This window comes from Schistocerca gregaria, chromosome 2 (genome assembly GCF_023897955.1).
Source record: "Schistocerca gregaria isolate iqSchGreg1 chromosome 2, iqSchGreg1.2, whole genome shotgun sequence".
Taxonomy (NCBI): Eukaryota; Metazoa; Arthropoda; class Insecta; order Orthoptera; family Acrididae; genus Schistocerca; species Schistocerca gregaria.
The window spans coordinates 1049416124-1049433392 of record NC_064921.1 but is presented as its reverse complement, the minus strand read 5'-3'; positions in this window follow the sequence as shown (position 1 = coordinate 1049433392).

Genomic DNA, 17269 nt, shown 5'->3' with positions numbered 1-17269 from the left:
ACAAGGACTACAGTGGGTCTACACCTTTGATGACTCACCAATACCATTATTTCTACAAGGACTGCATTGGGTCTGCACCTCTGGTGGCCCACCAATACCGTAATCTCTACCAGGACTACAATGGGTCTACTCTGTGACGACCTACCTACCAATATTCTTTAAAACTTCGACTGACTCTGCTGTGGGTTTGCTCTGTTGTGGCCCATTACCTGTCTGCATATCAAGAGTCAGCACTGTCTATCCGTTGGAAGGACAACACTACTTCTTCAAGACTGCATGGAAATCCACTACTTCTGTGTGCATTTTCTTTTACTACTCAGACTTTGAGAAAAACACTGCAATTTTACTTTGATGAATGATCAGGACTGTCTTTATGGACTGTGAGAAAATTTTAGCTTTTGACCAACATTGTATCGATAAGTGTGTGCATTTCATTTCTTTGTTATTGTAATTATGAAAAAATTTTTCAAATCTGTATTGGCCACTGCCCAAAACAATTTGTAAATTTTTTTGTGGGGAGCATGGGGGCTATGTACGTAGGCTGTTTAAGTTTTTTTTTATTGGTAACGCCGCCGCCACGTAGCGCTCTGTATGAAAATCACTGGCTGTGCCGTGTGCAGTCTGTGGCTGGTTGGCATTGTTGTAATTCTCGCCATTGTAGTGTCGGGCAGCGGCAGCTGGATGCTAACAGCGCGTAGCGTTGTGCAGTTGGTGGTGAGCCGCCAACAGTGGTGGATGTGGGGAGAGAGATGGCGGAGTTTTGAAATTTGTAAGAATTGATGTCATGAACTGATATATATATATATATATATATATATATATATATATATATATATATATATATATATATATATTATGACTATTAAGGTAAATACATTGTTTGTTCTCTATTAAAATCTTTTATTTGCTGACTCTGCTTATCAGTAGCTAGTGCCTTCAGTAGTTTGAATCTTTTATTTAGCTGGCAGTAGTGGCGCTAGCTGTATTGCAGTAGCTTGAGTAACGAAGATTTTTGTGAGGTAAGTGATTTGTGAAACGTATAGGTTAATGTTAGTTAGGGCCATTCTTTTGTAGGGATTTTCGAAAGTCAGATTGCGTTGCGCTAAAAATATTGCGTGTCAGTTTAAGCACATTCGTCTTGTTCAAAGAAGACGTTTCACATAGACCAGTCTTGTAGAATTTTTCAAAGGGGACGTTTCAAACAACAGATGCATCATGTTGGACATTCACAGTCATGTTCTCTGGGACCAGTCCATTAACACATTATGATTATTTTGCTATTTAATGCACATGTACTACGATTTAGTTCCTTTATCTCATATGTAAGAAAGAAACTGGCTGTTAGCGGGATACAGAGGTAGTTTATTGGTTGTGCCACAAGAGAAAATCGTCACAGTAACGGTAGAATGTACAGATGCACAGTATGCGTGCTGGTGTCTCTTTCAATATGCTTATATATACTCAGTTTTGTGTATGACTTCGTACACAATGGCAAGGAGAGCTGGGTTACAGGGTGGTGTGGTAACTGTCGTAGGAAAACTGGACAGGAGCAGAAATGGTCAGTGAACAAGTTAACACAACTAACAGAACATTTACTTAGCTTGTATTTCTCCAAGCGAACACAGATTCTTTATAAAAGACATCATATTTACTCCAGTGACTGTAACACTTCCTCTATTTCACGATTTGCAGTTTAGTGCATATATGACTAGTGATGGGCCAACGAACGTGAGTATCTACAGACTATGTTGTTGTATGACATATGGATATGTGTGCTCGCAGTATGTATCAGCGTCAACAATGTATTTAATAGTAATGACAACGACATATCAATGTGTCAGCTCATTTTAAGTTGACATGGCCTAACACCCATAACATCTCCACTTGAGGCCTAAGGCCGAAATTGCAATCGTGAAATAAAGGAAGTCTTACAGTCACTGGCGTAAATATCATGTCTTTTATTAAGTTCTACATGACTGTGAATCCCAGGTATGAAAAGAATACAGATTCATTACAAATAAGAAGCAAGAGCTCTTGTCCAGCTCATGCAAAAATAACTAAAATAAGACTCGCTATCCTAAGCAGGAACAAAGTGTCGTAGCCCAGTGGCTCCAAGCACAAATGTTGTGAGTGTCTACCACTGGGCACTGTATTGCGGTCGCATTACACAGATGCTGAAGACACGCAGCTCTGGCAGCGCCAGATCCCGGACGACCACTGTCGGTGTCAGACAGGAACTTGTCATTCCGTTACTAATGTTGGAACACCGTGGAATGATGTGGGTTTACGATACCACATCCCTCCGGCCCCCTGCCTAAACCTCATCATCGTCGTCGTGCAGTATAAATGTATAGTGCAGAGCTGTATGCAGATGACAAAGAGGAGACGGGAGCCGAAAGTGAGGCTGACGCCTACCTCCCATCCATGCCCCAGCATACAAACTGAATCTGCCTGAGAATATGAACTGAAAACCGGGCAGAGGGGTGTAACGCCGGAAATGCATATCCTCCTATTTCTATCTATTGTACTATAAATTTTTTCCTTATTTTGTTACCTCAAGATATGACATTTCTGTGTTTTTATATACTGTAATTGTTTTACAGTTTGTACTTATATATTTATCCATTTATGTCGGTGTATAATTGGTTTGTTTTGTAAATGTATAATTGGTTTGTTTTGGGTCTTGCCTAGGGAAAACTATACTATGCTATGCTATCGAACGATTACATCGATAGGTCGTGTGGAGAACCAAAGTATTTAGGATCTTTGGAAGTGTTAACTCTGCCGCGAGGAACGCGGGCAGAGAGATTCTGGCTGGAGTAGGGCGGTGGAGCCGGTGTGTTGAGTGACGCTCCCGAGAGTTGCCGCGCTTTCCGGGTTTGGCAGCATGTAATTGCGCTCGACTTGCTATGATATTTTCTGACACGGTGTCGCGGACGGGAAACATTAGCTGGCGCACATCAAGAGCCCGTTTCGCCTGGTGACCTTGTCGAGAAGAAGGCGCGCCAACATCCAGCTTCTGCAACAGCGACGGACGACAATGAGTGACTGTCACCACCTCCTCGATCGACGACTCCAAACCTTCAATCAACCAACCAACAAGGAAGACTGAAAGCATCTAAAGTTTTAGAAATGTATGGCAGACCTCAGACCTCAGCTTTTCAAACTGTCCCATTTGCATCACTATAATACAGCAACTTAGCCTGAACCTTTGTTGCTCATTGTCCCAATTGCATTACCAAGCAGGGTCCCTTCCTTTTCCGAAATGAACCCGATTTTCGTTGAAATTCAAACGTCAGCGTTAAAGTAATATCATTCCATTTCACTGCTTTAATTTTAAAGTTCAGTTTAAGTAGTCATAGCTGGCTACAGTACACAAACAGAACTAGATTTAGATTACACAAGCACGAATTAAGAGTGCGAGTTTTCTTACCATATTTTAGCTTACCTGTGACTGCAGCTCAGCTTGCTACGTACTAAATTTTACTATTGTTAATTGTTCAAAATCATTTAATTCAGTTTCAAAGTTAAATCTCTTATTTCTAAATTGCGTAGATTCAAGTTGCTTTTGAGATGATTGTTGAGGTAGCCCAAGACTAACGCTATTTTATTTAATTTCGTAGTGCTTCAGAAACAAAGTTCACTATTAATTTCAGTCACTAAATCAACTTTCAATTTTTCTGTTTTATTCATTCTTTTGCTAAATTAAGTCAGAGTGTCGCGAAATTTATTACTTCTGACAAACATTCAGTTTTCACACAACACGTGTCAACCTTGAGTTGCCACGCTTTTAGTTCTAATTGTATATGCATTAACCTTTCTTTTTCAGTTATTATAGTCGTTGTCCATAGGACTGGTGACCGTAATTTTCCCCTAATCTCAAATATCTAATTAACGCCAGTTAATTGTTAACGTAACGACCGCACATTTACTTTCTTTATTAACTTTACCCTTTTGCAACATTAATTTACACCAATTTCATTTTCATCTTTCCTTTCATTTAGATGTAACCCTTCCTCCCTCTTTACCGACAGATTAACTTCGGTGACGATTGATTTTCCCAAATTTCCATTAGGTACACGTGGTTTAATTTTTTACTGTCATTAAGGTCGATAAGTAAGGGGGAGGTTACAGGGGGAGCAGCTAATGAAGACAGAGGCACCTCAAGGACTGCAGAGATATTCGAGACGGCACATGGCATAGCTTCTGGGACGAGAGGACAGTCCAAGATGATAATGGCTGTCGAGATGACGACAACTTTGAAAAGGTGTCGACTTCCATCGGCTCTGTGACCCGCGGCGATGGCATGAGGTCCACAGGAGTCAGACGCAGTGAGAGTTGCTGCGTGCAGGCAGGCACGGAATCTGAAAGCACAAAGCCTGTGGCAGGAACACGAAATTCACATGGGCGAAGTTGATTCTCATGGCGTCACAGCAATCCTCTCGGTCTGCAACAAGTTGTACAATGGTGCCTCTCTCTCGTTGCCTCCATCCGCCATATAAGCTGTAACAGGCCGAATAGTTAGTGCGACACTTTGCCTGTTTGCGCAGGGTGACCCCACCCGCCGTGTGGCTGCAGCTACGGACGCGAGGTCCATAAAAACACTCTGCCGGCAACGGTCCATCGCGTGGTTGTGGGCTATACGAAGATACGAAGGACCACAGATGTTGATCCCATGTGTGGGAGGAACGAAGTTTGTCCCTCTGTTGCGTAAATGTACGTACAAAGCATTCCGCTTTGCCGTTGGATTGCCAGTTGAACGATGCACTCGTGATGTGATTGATGCCGGAGGCGTTGCAAAACTGTTCAAACTCGGCGGCAACAATGTGAGGTCGGTTGTCGGTTGACGACAAAAGCTAGATTGTGCAACACGCCATAATAGAGTTAACAGGAAGGACGAAGGAAAATTTGCTGAAAGCATCAACGACAATGAGCAAACTTTCATTGCAGTAAGAACTCGGCACGAGTCCGCCCGGCAGAGGGTTCATCAAACCACCTTCACAATTGTCATGCCTTTCTTTTAATGACGTTCAGCCCAATACCTGTATCATTTCTGTGACCTCCCCTATTTCCCGATAATACAAAACGTGCTGCCTTTCATTGAACTTTTTAGATGTACTACGTCAGTATTGTCTGGTAAGGATCCCACACCGCGCAGCAGTATTCTAAAAGCGGACGGACAGGCGTAATGTAGGAAGTCTCCTTAGTAGGTCTGTTACATTTTCTTCTTAGTGTTCTGCCAATAAAACACAGCTTTTGGTTAGCCTTCCCCATAACATTTTCTGTGTGTTCCTTCCAATTTAAGGTGTTTGTAAATGTAATGCGTAGGTATTTAGTTGAATTTACGGCTTTTACATTAGACTGATTTATCGTCTAACCGAAGTTTAACGAGTTCCTTTTAGCACTCATGTGGATGGCCTCACACTTTTCATTATTTAGGGTCAACTGCCACTTTTCGCACCATTCAGATAGTTTTTCTAAATAGTTTGCTCTTTATTAGTCAATAAACGACATCGTCATCTGCAAACAACCGAAGACAGCTGCTCAGATTGTCTCCCAAATCGTTTATATGGATAAGGAACAGCAAAGGGTCTATAACACTACCTTGGGGAACGCCATAAATCACTTCTGTTTTACTCGATGACTTTCCGTCAATTACTTCGAACTGTGACCTCTCTGACGGGAAATCACAAATCTAGTCACATAACTGAGACGATATTCCATAAGCACGCAATTTCACTACGAGCCGCTTGTGTGGTACAGTGTCAAAAGCCTTCCTGAAATCCAGAAATACGGAGTCGATCCGAAATCCCTTGTCAATAGCACTCAACACTTCATGTGAATAAAGAATGAGTTGTGTTTCACAGGAACGATGTTTTCTAAACCCATGTTGAAAGTGTGTCAATAGACTGTTTTCTTCGAGGTAATTCATAATGTTCGAACACAATATATGTTCCAAAATCCTGCTGCATATCGACGTTAACGATATGGGCCTCTAATTTAGTTGATTAGTCCTAATATCTTTCTTGAGTATTGGTGTGACCTTTGCAACTTTCCAGTCTTTGGGTACGGATATTTCGTCGAGCGAACGGTTGTAGATGATTGTTAAGTATGGAGCTAATGCATCAGCAAACTCCGAAAGGAACCTAATTGGTATTCAGTCTGGACCACATGACTTGCTTTTATTAGTTGGTCTAAGTTGCTTCACTACTCCGAGGATATTTACTTCTACTTTACTCATGTTGGCAGCTGTTCTCGGTTAGAATTCTGGAATATTTACTTGGTCTTCTTTTGTGAAAGCATTTCGGAAGGCTGTTTCAGTAACTCTGCTTTGGCAGCAGTGTCTTCTATATATCTTCATTGCTATCGCGCAGAGAAGGATTTGATTGTTTCTTGCCGCTAACATACTTCACATACGACCAGAATCTCTTTGGATTTTCTGCCAGGTTTCGAGACAAAAAGTTTCATTGTGGAAACTGTTATAAGCATGTCGCATTGAAGTCCACGCTAAATTTTAACCTTCTCTGAACGATGACCATTCTTGGGGATTCTGCGTCTTTTTAAATTTGGCATGTTTGTTTCGTTGTTTCTGCAACACTGTTGTAACCCATTTTGTGTACCAAGGAGGATCAGCTCCGTCGTTTGTTAATTTATTTGATATAAATCTCTCAACTGCTGCCGATACTATTTCTTTGAATTTAAGACACATCTGGTCTACACTTACATTATTGGAATGAGTGGAGATTGTCTCTCAGTAAGGCGTCAATTGAATGTTTATCTTATTTTTTACATAGGTATATTTTTCGCTTATTTTTAGAGACTTTGGAGATTACAATATTAAATATTGCTACGACAACCCTGTGTTCAGTAATCGCTGAATCGGTTTTGATGCTCGTTATTAACTCAGGATTATTTGTTGTTAAGAGGTCAAGTGTGTTTTCACAACCGTTTACTATTGGCGTGTGCTCATGAACTAACTACTCGAAATAATTTTCATAGAATGCGTTTAGCACAATTTCGGATGATATTTTAACTTTACCTCCGCAATTAAACATGTATTTTCGCGAAAATATCGAGGGTAAAATAAAGTCACCACCAACTATTATCGTATGAGTCGGGTACGTATTTGAAATCAAACTCAAAGTTTTCTTTGAACCTTTCAGCAACTGTATCATCTGAATTGGGAGGTCGGTCTAAGGACCCAGTTATTATTTTATTCCAGTTGTCACCAATGACATCTGCCCATACTAAGTGACAGGAAATATCTACTTCAATTTCGCGACAACTTAAACTACTTCTGATAGTAACAAACACGCCACCGCCAACTGTGTTTATCCTATCCTTTCGGAACACCGTTAGCTGAGCTTATATCCAGGTTTAGCCAGCTATCAGTGCCTATAACAGTTTGAGCATCAGTGCTTTCTATTAGCGCTTGGAACTCTGGTAGTTTCCCAACACAGCTACGACAATTACTACTGTTATACCAATGGTTCACGTATCTACGTCCTTCCTGTGTTCAGCCGGCACCCTTTGTGACTGAAACCCTTCTTGTGTTTTCCCGAGACTCTCTAACCTAAAAACACCGCCCAGTCCGCGCCACACAGCCCCCGCTACCCGTGTAGCCGCCTCCTGCGTATAGTCACACCTGACCTATTCAGCGGAACCCGAAACCCAACCACCCTTTGGAGCAAGTCGAGACATCTACAGCCTACACGGTCGCAGAACCGTCTGAGCCTCTGATTCAGACCCTCGAGTCGCCTCTGTACCAGAGGTCCGCAATCGGTCCTGTAGACTATGCTGCAAATGGTCAGCTCTGCTTTCAACTTGCAAGCGAGACTGGCAGCCTTTACCACTTCTGTTAGCCACTAGAAACCAGAGAGAATTTCTTCTGATCCAAAGTGACACACATCATTGCTACCGACATGAGCAACCACCTGCAGTTGGCTGCACCCTGTGCTCTTCATGGCATCCACATCTGGAATGACTTCACCTGGTATGCACACAGAGTGGACATTGGATTTCTTTCCCTTCTTGTGAGACAAGTTCCTAAGGGCCCCATAACACACCTAAAGTTGGAGCTCCCAACTACCAATAATATCACCCTCTGTGATTGCCCAGATCTTTCAGGCTGAAAAAGGACAGCATTTGGCTGACAGCACCTGGAAGCTGTTTGTCAGACAAACGGGGAAGGCGTTACGTGCGGCCTCCTGGGAAGTCTTTCGCCGCCTACTTCGCCCGCAGTAACTGGGCTGGCCACCGGTGAAGACCGATCGGAGTACTCTGACGTGCTGGACGTCCGTTGGATCCCCACGGCCGGCCCACAGCAGTGGTGCCCATCCACTGCAGCCTTGAGCTGTGTAACCGAAGCCATCACAGCCTGGAGCTGAGAGTGAAGTGTCACCAAATCAGCTCGCATCTGCATACATCAATCGCAGTCCCTATCGATACTAAAGACCGTAGAAAGCTAAACTATGCAGATAAACGGACTATCGGCAAGTGCTGCGCAACTGTACTGTAGACCCTGCCGAAAACGCACGAACTGTGTCTAGTAATACGCAGATATTCAAAAACCTAAATACCGAAGCACTCTGGTGAAACTAAATAATTGGCCCTGTTTAGGAACTTGCAATATGTCACAAAATTGGTTTACTTTCCGGTAAAAACGGAACCGTGAGAACTGTGGGTATTAGGTACTAAATTTACGCGCAGAAACTCAAGAAACTAAACTATTGAAGCACACAGATGATTTAATAAAATTCGCTCCCGTTTAGGAATTCGTGAATGTCACAAAAACGGTTACTTACCTGTTGCTGCGTCTGTCTCGGTCGGCTACTAGTGCCGCGGCGAATGTAGGGCTGGTTTCCCTCATTCCGCCTCAGTTACACTTCGTTGGCGATTGCTGCGCAAACACTGTCTCCACTTACGCGTTCACCATGGGGGCCGATAACCCTGGGTTCGGTGTGGGGCAGCGGTGGGTTGGGTGCATTGCTGTAGCACTGTTGTGGGGTTGTGTACCACTGAGGTAAATTAACAACAGCCTCAGTTTCAATGTTTACCTAGATTTCAGTTGGGATAACCCAAACTTCTTCAGAAAAAAAGGAATTATGATTTGTCCATAATGGACAACGCCAAAAACTAAAAACTATAATATACACTACTGGCCATTAAAATTGCTACTCCACGAAGATGACGTCCTACAGACGCGAAATTTTTCTGACAGGAAGAAGATGCTGCGATATGCAAATGATTAGCTTTTCAGAGCTTTCACACAAGGTTGGCGTCGGTGGCGACACCTACTACGTGCTGACATGAGGAAAGTTTCCAACCGATTTCTCATACACAAACAGCAGTTAACGGGCGGGATTGTAGCCTATCGCGATTCCGGTTTATCGTATCGCGACACTGCAGCTCGCGTTGGTCGAGATCAAATGACTCTTAGCAGAATAAGGAATCGCTCTGTCCAGGAGGTTAATCCGGAAAGCGGTGCTGGATCCCAACGGCCTCGTATCACTAGCAGTCGAGATGACAGGCATCTTATCCGCATGGCTGTAACGGATCGTGCAGCCACGTCTGTATCCCTGAGACAAACAGATGGGGACGTGTGCAAGACAACAACCATCTGCACGAACAGTTCGACGACGTTTACAGCAGCATGGACTATCAGCTCGGAGACCATAGCTGCGGTTACCCATGACGCTGCATCACAGACAGGAGCGCCTGCGATGGTGTACTCAATATATTTGTGCAATTAATACCTGTTTATCATCTGCATTTCATGCTGGTGTAGCAATTTTGATGTATGTGCAATATTAGTCTTTTAGATTCAACCAACATGAGATGAGTCGTTGCAAGTCTAGCTTGTGTCTCATGGTCAAACTACATTTCATATTCTCGGTGTTATGTCATCTGTAATTTCAAAGTCGAATGTATGCGTGCTTACAGATTAGAAAGGAGATGAAGGGTGAATCAATTAAGTGCATAAGACAAAAGGGGCTGGAGGGAAGTGCTGCGCTGTAGAGGTAAGAGGTGTGAGGGGAGGGAGTCGGTAACTGTGCCGTGGATGGCGTGACAGCGCAGGCGGGGGTGGCGGTCACGGCCTTGGGAGAGGACCTGCCGAGGTGCGTGCCGGCTCCCGGCTGCGTGGGGGCCCCTGGCGCGCCTCTTCTGGGCGCAGCGCCGACCGCCGCCAGCGTCCGGCTCGCAGCACCGGCGGAGGACTGCTGGGCTGCGACACAGCGCCCAGTGCCTACCGCGGATGGCAGCGTGGGCAGCGCGGGCGCGTGACCGGACGTGATCCGTGTACTCACGAGCAGCCGAGTCAGGCTGCGTGTCGCGCGCTCTCTCGTCGTTATACGTGTGCTGGGCTGGCCACCGGAACCCCTGGGAGCGTTTTGATCCGTGGCTGGTTGTCCGCCATCCGCAACTCAGGACAACGGGTCGGCGGCGAGGGCGAGGCGAGTGCAGTCCCACGAATGTCACCACCTGGCCAAAGCCTGAATGACCACCTTTCGCAGCTTGGGCCACAGTGAGAAATGCAGGAAGAGGGTCAGTGAGAGTCCGGAAGGAACTTGCAGGGTTGAGGAGCCTTATTGACGGCAGTGCGCCGGTCAGCTATGCTAGGTTCCTCGGCTGAGTATCCGTGACACGTACAGCCTGACTGTGGTGCTCTCACAGAGTCTCGAGTGGGTTTACATCTGGGGAGTTTGGTGGCCACGCGACTACTATCAACTCATCCTGACGCTCTTCATACCACGGATGTGCACTGCGGGCTGTGTGACACGTTGCGTTGCCCTGCTGGTAGAATGCATTCTACGGAGGAAAAGCATACTGCACGGTCTCCAAGGGTAGAAGCGAACTTGTCTTGATCTAGTGTACCGTCCAGAATGAGGAGGTGGTCCAGAGAATGACACAAAAGCATTCCCCAGGAGCATGAAGCTTTCTCCTCCTGCCTGGACACTTCTAACGATTGCCGCACCCTGTTTGGTTTCAGACGTTTCACGCTGCACAGACAATGGAGCATAGCACGTGATTCATCCGAAAAGGCCGTCCATTCAGTGGCCGTCCTGTTGTGTATTGGCGGGAAAATTCCAGCTCTCGACGATCATGAACAGCAGTCACAACATGGACTCATGAACAAAGTGGATCCTGTGTAGACACATATACAGCAACGTTCTCTTCACGATCATTGTGCAGACACTGATGGTAGCCCTGAATCCTCTGAATCGTCAAATGCTGAACAGTTGCACGTCTGTTCGCCGCTACACATATCTGCAGCCATCGCTCATCCCTGACATCTTTGGCGAGTGCAGCAACGCTGTCGCCTTGGTCCGGGTTTTCGATAGCGTCATTTTGCCATGCACTGTTTACTTTAGAATGACATTGTGCGCAGATAAAACTTCCTGGCAGATTAAAACGATGTGCTGGACCGAGACTCGAACTCAGGACCTTTGCCTTTCGCGGGCAAGTGCACTACCAACTGGGCTACCCGAGCACGACTCACGCCCCGTCCTCACAGCCTTACTTCTGCCACTACCTCGCGACAGCCTGGGGGTTGTTTCCAGAATGAGATTTTCACTCTGCTGCGGAGTGTGCGCTGATATGAAACTTCCTGGCAGATTAAAACTGATAAAGGTCGCGAGTACGAGTCTCGGTAAGTTTTAATCTGCCAGGAAGTTTCACTGTTTACTTTAACCACGGCGGCATGCGAACAGTTTACAGACTTGGTCGTTTCGGAAGTGCTTCCACTCTTGGAACGAAAACCAATGATCACGCCGTTTTAGACGTGAGACAAATCGCTCCGTTTTCACGTTAGGACAACGACTGCACAGTTTTCCGTGCCTCCCCGACACGCTTTGTATACCCTCCACTGCTACTGCTCTCACTTGTCTGTGATACGTTACCGCACACTGACGGCGAACATAGGCGGTTGTCTGTGCCTTGTTCGATTAAAGTGAAGTAACGCAGAGCACCACACAAGCTATGTCACGTCTCCGGAGTGTCTGATTTCGGGAGCGACTGTTTAGTGTACAGCTTCGCTGAAAATACAGATCACCAATGGGGTGCTATACGCAAACAAATGAACGCACATTAACAGAATGCAGGTTCTTTTATTGTTCGCGATGAAGGTGTAAACAACCACAGCTGCTGTTAAGAAAATGTTTTTAATTATCATTACAGGTTCCATTCTTTAAACGTCATCAGGTACAAAGTACCTGGGACTTCACACATTTTCAAACAATTCAGCTATGTGAAGGTCCTAGCCCCACAGGGTCCCAAGTATTTGTCACCTTGTGATGTTCACTCAGCACAGCAGATAGCAAAAAATCAAACTTTCTTAACAGCAGCTGACGTGGACCCCACTTTTATTCACTAAACTTAGCAGATAGGAAAAATTAAAATTTTCATAACAACAGCTGAGGTGAAGACTTGTGTGTCTGTGCCTCTAATGGTAACTTTTGTTGGTTAGGTGCAAACGTATTATGTATTTAAATATTTATTTTGCGAATACCGTGATAGATTTTATTCATCACGGGAACTATTCTTGTGAGACTTGTAGCTGTTGTAATCATAAGCACTTTGAAAATATTGGCAGACTGAAGTAGAAGAAGACACACTCTCGCCTTTACGTACGTCTTCTCCAAGCTCGTTCACCCTCTGACGCCATTCCCTTCCCCCGGCCCTCCGTGTCAGGCCGTTCTGGCGTCTCTGTTCTCAAGAAGCAGCCAGCCAGAGGACTGAACAGACAGCGTTACCTTACAGGGACATGCTTTCGTCCTGAGTCGTTTCAAGTGACCGACGACGCACCATGAACGTCATAACGAAGCAACAGGTGTCGCCCTTCGCCCTATTTTTATCGCATTACAGCTTTATAGTTCCTATAAACCGGATTCTTTGCCTGGAATAACTGTCTACCAAAAAACCAACATAATGTTTGAGATTTACAAGATCTCAGCATAGAGGCAGTTAATCAAAAACATTCCAGACATTCCAGACGCCCAGTCCGGTACATGGTTTACGTGTCACGAATTTTCCATGTGTTGTTTACTTCTAGAATCCGTCCAGTCATCGATACTCAGATTTCACGTGATTCCCTGAATAGACCATGACGAATACAGGTTGGTACAATCGAAAAGGTCTCGGCCGATTTTATTGCTCGCCATTTGCCTATTCGAGCTTGTGTTCCGTCTTTAGTGACCTCGTCTGCATCTACAGGATGATCTCGAGCACATTTACTGATTATTTTGAGACAAGCTATCGCTGCTCTCTGGTGGTTCATTTCAGAATCATTGAATTTGGTTTCCTTAGTTATCCCCCATTTACCTTTGTATCAGTACTGCGCTGAAAATATCTGCGTAAACACCGACGATATGCGCTGTGTGTCTTGTTTGGAAACGGTATTTGATCGGATTCACCACCGCCTAATATATCCTGATTGAAACTCTCAAACTCAATTGCTCTGATTATAATTTCCGAAAATCCGTCTTCCGTAAAAGAAAAGAAAAAACAGAAAGTGACTTAGCTGCCTCAATTGCTCTGCTTATAATCAGATTTCCGGAAATCCGTCTTCCGTAAAAAAAAAAAGAAGAAAAAGAGAGAGTGACTTAGCTGCCATTTACGTAAAAACTCCAATCTCCATCGGGTTATTTTGTTTAGATCGGTGGGACGACTGAGCCAGAATGTAGCCATTTAGTGGATGCACTTCCTTTCGTATTGTCAAAAATTTATTTCTCTTCCCTGTAAAGTTCTCAGGCTTCTTTTGTCCGTGTATGATGTGATCGAATTTTCGTGTGTTGTACAGAAACACACTGTACGGATAATACCTAATAACATATTCGAAAGATCGTCTCAGCTGTTGTCTAAGAACTTAGTCATAATAATTAGATCACTATATTTGTATCCACTTCTGAAGTTTATTGTTAATATCTGGTTATCATTTCATACTAAGACCTACCTTAAAAATAATTCTACTAATAAAAATGGCCTCCTTTATTCTTGGAGGAAGAAAGTAAGCATCCATAAAAAAAAACAGTTACTGTGAAGTAACTATTTGGATTGACTGTCTAAATAGTTAAAAAGTTGAAATAACGTAAAACCATGAAATATGACGAGAAACAAGGTTTCGCAGTAACACTAAAGAAAAAAATCCGAAAATTGTCAATTTCTAATTATACTAAAAGAAAGGGAAAAGCTATTAATATTTGGAAGAGTAGCAATGAGGAAGATATGGGGACCAGTGTCAGATACCGGGGAGAGGAGGAGGAGGAAAAACGAGGGAATCTTCTTCTAATACGACAGCCAACTATCCTGCAGAAGATAAAGAGCAAAAGAATACAATGCTTGTGCCATGTAACCCGTATGCCAGATGGAAGACAGGCGAAGATGGCACTCGAGGGGAAACCAAACACCAAACGCCCCATTGGACGACCAATGCAGAGCTAGATGGACGACCTGGCGAAGGACCTAGCAGCCCTGGGAATCGAATACACCTGGAGGAACCGGGCACAAAACAGGAAAGAGTGGAGGCAGTTTGTGGAATCAGTGCGTGGTCTGCAGGGCCTGTGATCGCTGAATATCTATCTATCAATGTATGTATCTATCAAAAGAAACAAATTCTTATTTGGTGTCTGATTGTTTGTCTGTTTGTCCGTCTATTAAGCCCCCTTTCATGAGGAACGGGTAGACTTATCAAGCTGAAATTCTTGGGTCATACAGAGGTCTATACAGGGGGTCCATTGATAGTGGCCGGGCCAAATATCTCACGAAATAAGCATCGAAAGAAAAAACTACAAACAACGAAGCTCGTCTAGCTTGAAGGAGGAAACCAGATGGTGGTATGGTTAGCCCTCTAGATGGCACTGCCATAGGTCAAACGGATATCAACTGCGTTTCTTATAAATAGGAACCCCCATTTTTATTACATATTCGGGCAGTACGTAAAGAAATATGAATGTTTTAGTTGGACTACTTTTCTCGCTTTGTGATAGATGGCGCTGTAATAGTCACAAACATATCGCTCACAATTTTAGACGAACGGTTGGTAATAGGTGGCTTTTTTAAAATTAAAATACAGAAAATAGGTACGTTTGAACATTCTATTTCGGTTGCTCCAATGTGATACATGCACCTTTGTGAACTTATCATTTCTGAGGACACATGCTGTTACAGCGTAATTACCTGTATATACCACATCAATGCAATAAATGCTCAAAATGATATCCATCAACCTCAAAGCATTTGGCAATACGTGTAACGACATTCCTCTCAACATCGAGTAGTTCGCCTTCCGTAATGTTCGCACTTGCATTGACAATGCGCTGACGCATGTTGTCAGGCGTTGTCGATGGATCTCGATAGCAAACATCCTTCAACTTTCAACACAGAAAGAAATTCGGGGACGTCAGATCCGGTGAACGTTCGGGCCATGGTATGGTGCTTCCACGACCAATCCACCTGTCACGAAATACGCTGTTTAACACCGCTTCAACCGCACGCGAGCTATGAGCCGGACATCCATCATGTTGGAAGTACATCGCCATTCTGTCACGCAGTGAAACATCTTCTAGTAACATCGGTAGAACATTACGTAGGAAATCAGCATATATTGCGCCATTTAGATTGCCATCGATAATATGAGGGTCCATTATCGTTCCTCCCATAATGCCGCACCATACATTAACTCGCCAAGGTCGCTGATGTTCCACTTGTCGCAACCATCGTGGATTTTCCGTTGCATAATAATGCATATTAAGCCGGTTTACGTTACTGCTGTTGGTGGATGACGCTACGTTGCTAAATAGAACGCGTGCAAAAAATGTCATCGTCCCGTAATTTCTCTTGTGCCCACTGGCAGAACTGTACACGACATTCAAAGTCGTCGCTATGCCATTCCTGATGCATAGGAACATGGAACGGGTGCAATCGATGTTGATGTAGCATTCTCATTACCGATGTTTTTGAGATTCCCCATTCTCGCGCAATTTGTCTGCTACTGATATGCGGATTAGCCGCGACAGCAGCTAAAACACCTACTTGTGCATCATCATTTGTTGCAGGTCGTGGTTGCCGTTTCACATGTGGCTGAACACTTTCTGTTTCCTTAAATAACGTAGCTATCTGGCGGACGGCCCGGATACTTGTATGATGTCGTCCAGGATACCGAGCAGCTTACGTAGCACACGCCCGTTGGGCTTTTAGACCACAATAGCCATACGTCAACACGATATCGGCCTTTTCCGCTATTGGTGAGCGGTCCATTTTAACACGGTTAATGTATCACGAAGCAAATACCGTCCGCGCTGGCGTAATGTTACGTGACACCACGTACTTATACGTTTGTGACTATTACAGCGCCATCTATCACAAAGAGAGAAAAAAATGATCCAACTAAAACATTCATATTTCTTTACGTACTACACGAATATGTAAGAAAAGATGGGGGTTCCTTTTTAAAGAAACGCAGTTGATGTCCGGTTGACCTAGGGCAGCACCATCTAGCGGGCCAACCATAGCTTCATCTGGTTTCCCCCTTCAAGATGGACGAGTTTCGTTCTTTGTAGTTTTTTCGTTTGACGCTTATTTCGTCAGATATTTGGCCCGGTCACTATCAATGGACCAGCCTGTATAGTCCCTTGGCGGTGTAGTAAATACTAGGCTCTTAATCAATGAAACTAAAACTTACAACCATTTATGTCACATATTTTGGTATTAGCAACGTCACTCAGTAAAACCTGTAGGGACTTTCCCGTTAACGTAGAGTGATGAAATTTGGTAAGAAGCAAGGTTATACAGTTCAAGAAATTTTTACAATAATTTGCATAATATTTTGCAGTTACTGATTTATGCTTTGTAAGGTAGTCAAGAAGAAAATTTATGAATGACTTTCGCATTTTTTACGCACGGTCAGTAGCTTTCGCTCACTGTTGTCATTAATATTTCGTTTCTATAGATAACTGGTGGACCCATATTCCATCGTTAATAACGAAACAGTGAATCAATTAGTCTAAAATATTTTGAAACAGTCCAAATATTACTGGAATATTAGACACCTTTCACTTGGGTCTAAGAGAATGAAAGAAAAAAATGGCGAGCTCAGTGAAGCATAATTTAAGAGCTGAAAGTGAAGTGTCTGAGTCCTTCTATAACCTTAAATTAATTTCTATGGGCGACAAATCGTCCAATCAAAGAATTTTGCGCCCGAAAATTACTGTATTTTATCCATTTGTACTAAACACACATGCCGTAAAAACTGTTATGCCTAGATGCACACACT